We start from the raw sequence: 12099 nt of genomic DNA, 5'->3' as shown, positions 1-12099 counted from the left end.
ACTTAAGTTGAGCTGGTAAATGTGGTCAGGAACAGCTAATGGGTAGCACTCAGTGCCACTAAGCCGCAGTGAGCAAATAAGATGACCCTGTAATTTCGCATTGGATTTGATTACATTTCTTAGTCCAGAAGTTTAGTCCTTATTAATTTCACAGCTGTGTCTTAACATCCATTGTCTCTTTATCTAAATACACTGAGAATTTTGTAATATCAAGTTTTTATGATTCTGGATTATGAGGGCTAATTAATTGGACATCCACAACATTTCATAATTCTGATTACACTTTCATGACTTAGCCAGGATCTTCAGAAATGGGATTGTTAAAAAGCCACATTTAACTTTTAGGATTGCTACTTCCAATAGGTGGTGCTGCGCTAGAGTTTCTCTCCTTTACTGGAGAGAAAATTTTAAGAGATGCCAGGCACTCAAACTTTGGCCATTGTCAGTCACAGCTTCATCTGCTTTACCATGTTTCTGCTTTGAACACATCAACTACAGAATTAACTTTTTTTTTTTTTTTTACTAGCTTTCTAATGAATCACACCTGAGGGTGCAATAAGAATCAAATGTTAACAGATGAAATTAGTTTCTAACCCTTTAACCAAATGGAAGTATATATCCCAAAGATGTCATGGGAGTAGGAGTTATGTCCATAGTGTCAGTCTACTAAGTTGTTGCAGTCAAGAGCAACATCAACCTCTTCACTACCTTTTGGCATACATGTACGTTAAAGGTAGTGTGTTCCTGCCTTTGATGTGGCCTTGCACGCCGAGCCTGCATCATTCCTCCCACATGATGGCTGATTTAATGTGCCTCTAACCAGTTAAATCCCACTGTTAAATCCAGCTGTCAGAGATTAACACCCACCAATGGGAAATGCATCATTCCCTGCTCCCATTGGTGTGGCCGTCACGTGATCGTGGGGTGCTGTCATGACAGCTGATGACCCATGTCTGTCTTGACTAACCTACTGTGAATGTCGGCTGCAAGACGTCTTTCATTGGAGATTGATTTTTTTTTTTGCTATACAGAGCAATATTGATAGATTTTTTTTTTTTTATTTTTTTTTTGCCCCGTTTAAAAGTAAAACACACATTTGGTATTGCTGAGTTTGCCAGAGTATATTTCAAAATATATAATCTGATCGGTAAACAGCATAATGAGAAAAAAAAAAATTAAAACTCCAGAATTTTGCGTGTGGTTTTGTTCACTGCAAAGTTGCAGTAAAATGCAATAAGAAATGATATTTTTGATCAATCTACCCCAAAATAGTATCAATAGAAACATTAGTTAAGGGCGAAAAAAAAAGCCCTCACATAGCCCCCAAATCCCGAAAAAAAAAAAACCAAAAACGTTATGAGTCTTGGCAAATTGTTTTTATATGTATTCATATAAATTTATTCCCCCCCTCCCCCTCCAAACTACTTAGAAAACTATAGAGGTTTATCTGCATAATAGTACTGACCTGAAGAATCATATTGCCAGGTCAACTTTACCAGTAAATAAAAAAATATATATATATAATTATAATAAAATTTTCTCAAAAAAACAATTATGGACCTGCACAATGTTCAATATGGCAGTGTTGATGCACATTTTTTGTGTTTGGTTTCCTTCTCACCTATAGTGGCAGTGAAAGAAAAAAAAGTATCAGCATGCTGTGATTGCTGACTTTTAACCCTTTATGGATGATGGTAATTTTGTCCCTAATGATCAGGCTTTTTTTTCTTTCAATTTTGACCAATGTCAATTTTTGAGGTTATAACCCTGGAACACATCAATGGATCCTAGTGATTCTGAGATTTGTGGGGTTTTTATTTTTTTGAGACACTTCATGATGTTAAATTTAGAACAATTTTTGCTTTTATTTGTGAAAAAATCAATTTCGCAAATTTCAAATTTTCATGCCCATAAACCAGGGAGTTGTCACTCAAAATAAAATACTCAAAAGTGACACTATTCTAAACCGCAAAGTTCTCAAAACCACATCCAAGAAGTTTATTAACCCTTCAGGTGCTTCACAAACTAAAGCAATGTGGAATGTAAAAAAAAAAAAATTTGCATTTTACCTAAAAATGTTGCTCTAAACCTAATGTATTCAAAGTCCAGAGTAACGCTGCTGCCTCATTAGTGAATGGATCTGTCGGGGGTTTCACCTGAATCATGTATTTTGAAGTTCTAGATGGAAACGCCAAAGTAAGTACTCAGCATAGAGCACAGGATAAATGTGAACTGATCCAAAATGTTCTGTACCAAAATCGCCACCAAATAGCATTCACCTCAACCCACAAAAAACATGTCTTTAAAGGCTCACTGCTGGTGGCCGCAGCTCATAAGGGAAAAGCCTGTTGACGGGTTCCCTTAAAGCAGGGGCAGATTCCCATGATCGCAGTGCTCCGGCGGCAGCCGCGTCTTGCTGGCTGCCGGCCCTTGTTTGCAGCGTGTTCAATGCTAAACGTTGTGATGTACGCCCACCTACCTGGAGGGAGCCTATATATTCTAGGCTCAACCATGAAAACATTGGAGGATTACATCTTGGTGCTGGCCAATGCCCGTGTGAAGACTTACTTTGTGGGCAGAGTAAGCCTGCAATTCACTCTCATCCCAGAGAAGAGCTGCTGCCACAGCATCCCCCAGGCCTGTGTGTGTGTCCCTGCAGCCTCCCCAGGCCTGTGTGTACCCCCCAGTGCTGTATATACCACCAGCGATGTTTGTGCCCCCCAACTGTGTCTCTGCCCTCCAGTGATGTATATACCCGTTATGTCTGTACCCCCCCCAGGGATGCATTTGCCCTCAGCGTCGTCTTTGTGATGTATACAGCAATTGTGAGAAGCAACAAGATCAATATCGCTAATATCACAGTTGGAGCAAACAGAAGCAGCTTAGTGAGTTTGACCAAGTATAGCAGGGTGATTTTCAAGTTGATAATTTTGTGCGGCCCCCGAATAATGGTATAAATTTACAAATTGCCCCCGGCAGAAAAAAGGTTCCCCACCACTGCCTCAAAAGAAAAGAAAAAAAAAAAGATTCCTTGTTGTTAATGAGCTATCCAGTCACTGAATTCAGGCTGAGCTTGTGACAGAGTGATGTTAAGGGTACGTTCACACAAACATATTTTTTGTTTGCTGACTGTAGATAACCGATTAATGTAAGAAAATTAATTGCTAGGTGTGGAGGCGCCAAGGAACAAATTAAGCAGATAGCAAGCTGGGAGTTTTGCAATCTTCTGGGTCAACATAATCTTGCAAAATACTGTAAAGAGCATGTTGGGTTTTTTTCTTAAGCTTAAAAAGTTACTGTTACTTTCATTTTTTTCACTTTTGTAGTACACATGAAATTAAGAAACTTTGTAGTGTATATTATATTATATTATATACTACTACTATTATACTACCACCACCATTATTACTACTAATAATACAGTGTAGAAAAAACCAAGGAGAAAAAATTGTATGAAAAATACCCTGAATATAAATAAATAAATTGCAAGTGCTTAATAACAGGGTACTTAGTGTATACATTTTTGCAAAAAGGTAAAAAGCTGTCTCACCTCGTCACGGTGTACCCATCTGAGACAGTCCCTAACCTACTGAAGTTAAAAACATTATCAATACCTGACTTGTGTCATGTCAAAACTCCAATATGGATGGTGGCAAGTGGTCAGCTGGGTCCCAGATAAAATACACAGCAAAGTGAGACGCAATCAGCTGTTCAGTCTCAGTACTAGGAGGGCTGCACCCCCAACTTGCAACCAAGCAAGAAAACATACAAAAAACACAAAAACCTGAGCTGAAACAATGTTCAGTAAACATGCAACATAAAGCATGTGAATTGCAGCCTTAAGACTAGAAAAAACCAAGGAGAAAAAATTGTATGAAAAATACCCTGAATATAAATAAATAAATGCTGTGTATTTTATCTGGGACCCAGCTGACCACTTGCCAGGTTTTTTCTAGTCTTAAGGCTGCAATTCACATGCTTTATGTTGCATGTTTACTGAACATTGTTTCAGCTCAGGTTTTTGTGTTTTTTGTATGTTTTCTTGCTTGGTTGCAAGTTGGGGGCGCAGCCCTCCTAGTACTGAGACTGAACAGCTGATTGCGTCTCACTTTGCTGTGTATTTTATCTGGGACCCAGCTGACCACTTGCCACCATCCATATTGGAGTTTTGACATGACACAAGTCAGGTATTGATAATGTTTTTAACTTCAGTAGGTTAGGGACTGTCTCAGATGGGTACACCGTGACGAGGTGAGACAGCTTTTTACCTTTTTGCAAAAATGTATACACTAAGTACCCTGTTATTAAGCACTTGCAATTTATTTATTTATATTCAGGGTATTTTTCATACAATTTTTTCTCCTTGGTTTTTTCTAGTCTTAAGGCTGCAATTCACATGCTTTATGTTGCATGTTTACTGAACATTGTTTCAGCTCAGGTTTTTGTGTTTTTAATAATACAGTGTGTCCACCCATATCCTGTCCACCGCCATTAACTTAACATTCACCTTGATGATTTAACACTAATGTTACTTTTGTACATTCCCATAGCAGTTGGCACAAATGATTTCTTATATTTTTCCTTTGTAACCGGCTAATCCTTCTGAGGTGTAAGAAGGAAAAATATAGGAAATCATTTGTGCCAACTGCTATGGGAATGTACAACAATAACATTAGTGTTAAATCATCAAGGTAAATGTTTACTTTATTTCTTCTACTTCTCAGTTTACCCGCTGTGTATGACCTAATCTAATGTATAATGTTCTTCTGTCAACTCTACTGTCTTGTTAATTAAGTAATTCATGTTATTATTTAAGTTGTGCTGCTGTGATACACTTTATTGATTCCGTGGGAAATTATGGTATCGTAACTTGAGAACAGCGGCAGCTATAGGCATAGAAGTGGTGTCTAGGTATAGTAAAGTAGCCATGTGTTATGCAATGATCCCACCTATAGCGCCACCTGGTAGAAAACAATGGAGTTAGCATTTTTATCTCAAAAACGGAACGAGAGAGAGAAAAAGTGAATTACAAAGTTGAAGACACCACTTCTATGCCTATAGCTGCCGCCATTCTCAAGTTAATGGCAGTGGACAGGATCTGGGTGGACACACTGTATAATAAGTAGAGAAATGCTCTTTTCTCCTGCTGGACTCATCATTCATTGTCAAACTTCAGTAAAATCTGTCTTCATTAAATACGTTTCCCATTCCTGAGATAGATGACAGTTGGTGCTCATAAAATTCAATGGCAAGTTGTAACTGTGGTTTAAGGAGAACATGCAGCAGAATATCGGTGTCTGCTCCTACCTTCAACCTCCTCCATACCCCCATAGAATTTTAAAGTCACCAACTGTCATCTCCTATCTTGGCAATATTAATCTCTGTCTTTATTGTACACAAATTTTTTCCATGAATTGAGAGCGATATATCAGTCCTGGAGGTGAAAAGGCTGATTTCTCTGATAACCTATATTACAAAGTTTCTAACATTCATGTGTACTAATTATGTATGAAATAAAAATGAAAACGACGGTCACACTTTAACAATTCAACATTCCGTAATCATCTTAGAGTTCTAATTTTACCATGAATAGTATTTTTTAAGAATTTTATACATTCTTGAAGAAGTTAAGATTGAAATTGCAACACAAAGAAATTCCTGGAGTTATGAAGATCACAGTATGCATAGACCTATTAATGATATGCAAGTGATGAAAAGATGGAAGCAACATTTTCTAAACCTATCAATTTATTCATTATCAAATATGAGTGCCACACACCGAAATATACGCACTTACACACCTTGACATTTCATCAATGAGGTTGCTAATGGTTGTCTGAGGACTTTTATGCCACTCTGAATGCACTTAGCACAGAAATCATCAAGATCCATTGCTGGATAGTTCAGAGGTCCAGGCCAGTGTTTCCTCCTAAATGTCCTTTCCAATGGTCTTCCCTCCACCCCAGCTCCTGGGCCATGGAACGAGTCACAGGTGCCTGCAGCGCTCCCTGGGATCCCCCTTCTTCCTAAGAACCCGGGTCGAGCATCCAGCTCCGGACCACGGGCCCCTTCCCTGTCCTTGTCGCTACTGACGACTGTTCCTGAGTCCAACCTGGCGCGGACTGTTGCCTGGTGCTGAGTTCAGTGTCAGATGGCTCCTATCTTTCCATGCAGGTGCCCCGCCTCCTGGGTTACTGAACTAGTGGGCAAGCGGTCCCATACCTCATAATGGCTTGCAGAAAAGGGGGTGGAATCCGGCAACAAAAACAGTCTTCATTCAGGGAAAATATCCATCATTAAAATCCCGTTTATTAGTGCTGATTAAAATCCATTACACGTACAGACATGGGGACGTGCTTGACGTGTTTCGGAAGAGAGTCTTCCTTAGTCGTAACCACTCATGATGGCAACCCCCGGCACCTACCCTAGCCCAGGTCCCAGTCACAGAGCTCCCGTGTTATGTGTTGGATGTGTTGTGGTGGTTTACCGGTTATGACCTCCTCCGTATCCAAAATGAAGCCGCAGGGGCGCCGCAATAACATGCAGCGTCTCCGGACTGGTCTCCTATTGAGCACTTCTAGGACGGTAAAAATTGTTCTATGAAACTCAGTCTTGTGGAAATTTTTGATATTTTTCTTTTGTTTGGTAAGATATTGATTAAAATCTTACTTTTCAAAGGGAGTGTACTCATTTATGGTGAGCACTGAGTATGTATACATATTTGCACAAACTGAGCCAGTAAAAAGATAAATAAAATAGACATAAAGATATAGGTCACTGATAAACTCAGTTGCAGTTTATCAAGGTGGTTTAACAAGTTATTTGTTTTGGATGCATCAATTGATTGCTTTTCACTATTGCTTTTCACATGTTGGATTTTATAAAATAAAAATATTTTCTCTCTTTTACAAATGTATGATATTCAATGAGGTCTGCAATGTATGATATATTTGACAAGGCACACTGCTTTGCTTATCTCTAGAGGACTTTGTTCGGTTTGCATTTCCTGCTTGCAAGATAAATTCTTTGGATGTTCACTTCTCATAGGGTGCTAGCCTTGTATGCCATATTTTATTTATTATAGCAGCATTATTAGATTCTTTCTTATAAACTGCAATGTCATAATGTTTGGTAAGAGGACTAAGCTATTAAAACATGGCTCATAATGTGGAAACAAAAGTATAGTTTGCACTCTAAACTAACATCATCTGGCCCTTGTTCAGCCTTCATTGAAGTGGGACCCCCTGGTGTGGACAGGTAATTGAAATGGTACAGTAAAGCAGAAAAAAGCACCTGGGTTCTGTATATACCACAGGGTGGAAGCATCTGATTTATCATTTCTGGAGTCAGTTGTGCTGATTTTCAAAAGACGGCAACTAAGCTCTTCGGAGGCGGCATACAGTTATGAATATTTGGGTTCTTGTGGCAGGTATAGTTAAAGTACATACATTTTCAGCATTGCTATCCTGAAGACAATGACATGCATATTTTTACATAACTGTGAGGCCCACCTATGAGCTCCAAATTAATATCAGTCAGATGGATGATGGATGCTATCTATGCCTTGTTTCATATCTATAGAAAAGTAAAATTGTGATAGGAAATATGACCACGCTATCTTTCACCTGTTACCTCCAGGGGCAAAGATTTCCTGAAGTTGAGTTTCCTAATTTCCTAGAGAATGGAGCCATTTCCCATGACCAGCCCCATCTAAGGTCACTAAGGAGAGGTAAGTGGGAGTGGCTGTTTTTTAATAAATATCGAAGTTAGAGTTTATGCCTTTGTTCAATACTGGAAGATACACTGCTGTGTAGGATTGTTACACATTTTATTGGACATCTTCCCTCCATAGATCTGTGCCATTTCCTTGACATTAGGTCTTGTATTTTCCTTTTGTTTATCCCTTTTATTTTATAACTGTATATACTGTATTGTTTTGTCCCTTTTGTAACATCTTTTGTATATTTTTGTAAATATTGCCTACTTTTCGGATTCAATATATAAAATTTAATAGCTTTGGTCCTCTTGCTCTATAAACTGCATCCTTGAAGCCACACACTACCGGTAACGGGTGTCCAATTATCCTACATAAACGATTGGTGGTGGCAGCTAGTAGATCCTTTTGTTACTGTGGAGTTGGCAGTGACTGCACCAGGGTGTGTGTGTGTATATTTAAATATATATATATATATTTTTTTTCGTGCACTGGAATCGGAGGTATATATACCATATGCTCACTATGAGGTCCCTAAAAACTCGCCTAGTAGTGGAAACAGCCGCGCCCTCATCCATCACTTGTCAGTCATTTGTGTATTTGTCCTAATGATTGGAGGCAGCAGAGTGCTGTTCGTGACAAACTTGTGACAATGGTGGGATTTCTGCGTGATTTCCCAGGCTGTCTCTCTGACATGCAACATACCTTACAAATCTTATGGTTAATTACCCCAGCGTGTGAATAGAATTTTGTTTTATCCTGTTCACTTGAAAGGTGATAATTTGTTGATCGGTGAGGGCCTAACCACTGGAACCTGCACCGATTCACAGAACAAGGAATTTTTATCCCTATTACGGTCCTCTCACACTGAAGTATAAAATGGACAAGTGCAATATGTTGCACTTGTACCAATGTTAGTCAATGAGGCAGAGCAGATCTGTGAGTTTTTCCTCAGTTAAAATCGGACTGAGCAAACAATCGGAGCATCCTGTGATTGCACTAAAATTCCCTGATTTGCCAAATGGTGCAGGTCCCAGCAGTTGGACACCCACTTATCAGCAAATTGTCATCTATGGATAGGTATTAACTAGTTTTCACTGTACAACCTCTTAAGTTGTACATTTTTTGCTTTGTGTGTGAAAAGGTGGAATTTTACCATGACCACTAAATATGGGCAATTTTCACACATACCGTATGTAGTATAACTTATTATAAGCTCATAGAAGATGCATCAAAAGATAAGCATGAACCTTTCCTTCCTGTGTTTACAATAATACATGGAGCCATACATCCTTTTTTAAGGTGGTCCCAAGATACAGTCCATCCTGTCTTGGAGCCCGCCTCACATAGAGCCGAACATTATGTCTGACAGAGCCTACAGCGACTCCATCAGCGTCATTACAGTCAGCAACCCCGTCAGCGCAAACATCCAAATCCTATAAGCACTCCACAGCACATTGACAGTTTGCGCTGCACAGGTGCGACTCCACAGAGATGGCTGTAAATCAAAGTGCTAGGTTGTGTTTCCAGGCGCCACTCACAGTGAATGGAGCAATAGTATGAGTGGTACCGGTGTATGTCCCCATGGCTGAAAGACAGCAGCTCCTGGGAGGAAATAAGTTCTCTACAAATTTGCAGCCAGACAGTACTGTAATTCTATTTAACCCTATATCTGCAGGCACATGGTGTTTTCTGAGGACTGTTTTCCTATAAAGCACTTTGCAGAACAGGCCTCGGGCAGTCCGTGCTGCGACATACCAGAAAAATCCTCTAATGGAGTGATTAAGAATAATGATTAGACCGCAATGTCATACACTATAATCGTTTTTCTTTTGAAAGTGAAGGTACATTGTATTCTTACAGAACTCTTGTGTATTTTGCCCTTTCTTCCAAGTTTAAATTACCTGAAACCCTACACATAGAAAGTGATCACAGTTTCCCATAGAAATAGTTTCGAACATTTCTCAGAACTGCACCTGCTTTACGACTTTGTGCCAGAAGTGACCTTGGTAGAAAGATTCTGTGGGCAGCTGGAAAGGTTTCACCATCCTGGTCTTCACTGCAAGAGCTGACTTTAGGAAATGTTAATTAGTGTGTTTTTATTATGTGGTTTATTGTTTTTAGTTTTTCCCAGGGTATTACCAAACACAGAACCAAAAGTATGAAAACAAATTACACATTATATACTGGTAGTGATATTTAATTAAAAAGGACATGTGAATAGGTCAAAAGTAGCCAGTTGTTGCTTTTTCTTTTATTCTTTTTTTTAAGTATATCCGCCATACAAATAGATATATAGTTTTGGTGATCTTCCACAAGGGGATGTTGCTCACTGGTTTTTCTGGGGGCCAGGTCTGTAGGCATCTCTGCATTATTACCCTGTGAGCACCGTTCCTGTGTTAAAGAACATAAAAATTAGCATTAAACTAGTAGGCCATATATCTGGAACTGTATGGTTGATTTAAAGGGGTTGCCCACTACTTCTACATCGATGACTGATCCTTAGGATATCTGATTGGCCGGGGTCCGACACACGGCACCCCTGCTGATCAGCTGCTCCCGGTTCCGGTAGCAGGCAACTGAAAATGCTCAGTTCCCGGAGCTGGCCAGTTAACTGATAGCGGCCGTGGTTTGGCTGGGTACTTCACATCCGCATAACATGCATATCAGCACCAGGAATAGCTGACCGGAGGGGGTGCCAGGTGTCGCACCCCGGCCGATCATAATTTGATGACATACCCTAAGGATAAGCCCTCAATGTAAAAGTAGTGGACAACCTCTTTATGGAAAAAAGTCTATTTTGGTAACTAAACCAAGCACATCTAGCTAACATGACCAGATTTTTTCCACGTTTGGAGTAGGTGCCTCATTTTAGATAAATGGCTTTTTCATGAAGTAATATCATTCACAATATCATACTTAATGTGAGGGGTTGCTCAAACCCATTGATTGCAGTAAGTTTGCAAGCTATGTAAATGGGTAATAATATTAACACCTCTGAGTCTTCAGTGTAACCTAATAAAAATACATTCAGGTCTACTGTAGTGTGAGCATACGCTTTTTGTTTTATTCTTAGAAGTTTTATTCCAGTAGCCTAGCCTATGGTGTGGGCATCCTTGCATCAGATGTTAAAACGGTCATTCCAACAGCAATGTAATGCATACTTATTGTAATTGTACAGACAAAGACCAAGTAGCGTTGGAACAACTCGCACTGGGGGTAACAACAGCATGATCGGATATAGTGTGCACCAAAAATATAATCTCACCCACCCGCCCCCAGTAGTGTTCTGTTTATAGAAGGCTGCACGTGGGCGGAGACTCAAACTGCTAAATTAGTGACTTCCAATGGGGTTCATGTCAAGCCCGATTCCCAAACCAAACTTTATCTAGAGTCCGGCTGAACCCGCTGAACCGAACTTTTACGGGTCAGCTGATTTTTACAGCTGACTCTTCTCTCCTTTCCTATGAGCTACTTATTAGTCCCATTTCTCTGATTTATAATCAAGCTACTTAAAGTATAGAATTCACTTTATGCTTTTGGGTACTCTCTTTTTGTCTACACTACCCTGCCTGACAGATTTTATCTTCTACCACCTACATTAGTATAGTTACTTGTGTGATTTTACATAATTGTTGGCTAGTATACAGTGTGTCCACCCATATCCTGTCCACCGCCATTAACTTGAGAACAGCGGCAGCTATAGGCATAGAAGTGGTGTCCAGGTATAGTAAAGTAGCCTTGCGCTACGCAATGAAACCACCTATAGCGCCACCTGGTGGAAAACAACGGCGTTAGCATTTTTTTCTCAAACGGAACAAGAGAGAGAAAAAAGTGAATTCAAAAATTGTAGGGTATCATCAATTCAATACGAAACGACACCTTGCATACAGAAATGCTATGATTAGAACATGTAAAACTCACAAGGCTGCATCCGTGAGGCGATACCTCATGGAGACCTTCCTACAAGTCATTGGGTATGGTGGCTGTGTGGAGTGGCCTCCACGCTCACCTGACCAATTGGACTTCTTTCTGTGAGGTCACATCCATCCACATTGCAGGATCTACGACGACGTATCACAGATGCTTGTGCAAATGTGTCACTTACCATATTGCACAACGTGCAGCAAGATATAGTATGGAGTCCAGATGTGCATTGCAGCTGACAGTGGCCACTTTGAGCATGAAAGTTAAATGAGCGCAATATGTGTGACCAGCATTCAATGTTTTTTTTGGGGGGGGGGGGTCATGGGTTTCATATCATAGCATTTCTGTATGCAAGGTGTTGATTCGTATTGAATTGATGATGCCCTACAATTTTTTAATTCACTTTTTTCTCTAGCTCGTTCCGTTTTCGAGATAAAAATGCTAACTCCATTGTTTTC

This window comes from Anomaloglossus baeobatrachus, chromosome 1, assembly GCF_048569485.1.
Source record: "Anomaloglossus baeobatrachus isolate aAnoBae1 chromosome 1, aAnoBae1.hap1, whole genome shotgun sequence".
NCBI lineage: Eukaryota > Metazoa > Chordata > Amphibia > Anura > Aromobatidae > Anomaloglossus > Anomaloglossus baeobatrachus.
This window is presented reverse-complemented; position numbering follows the sequence as displayed.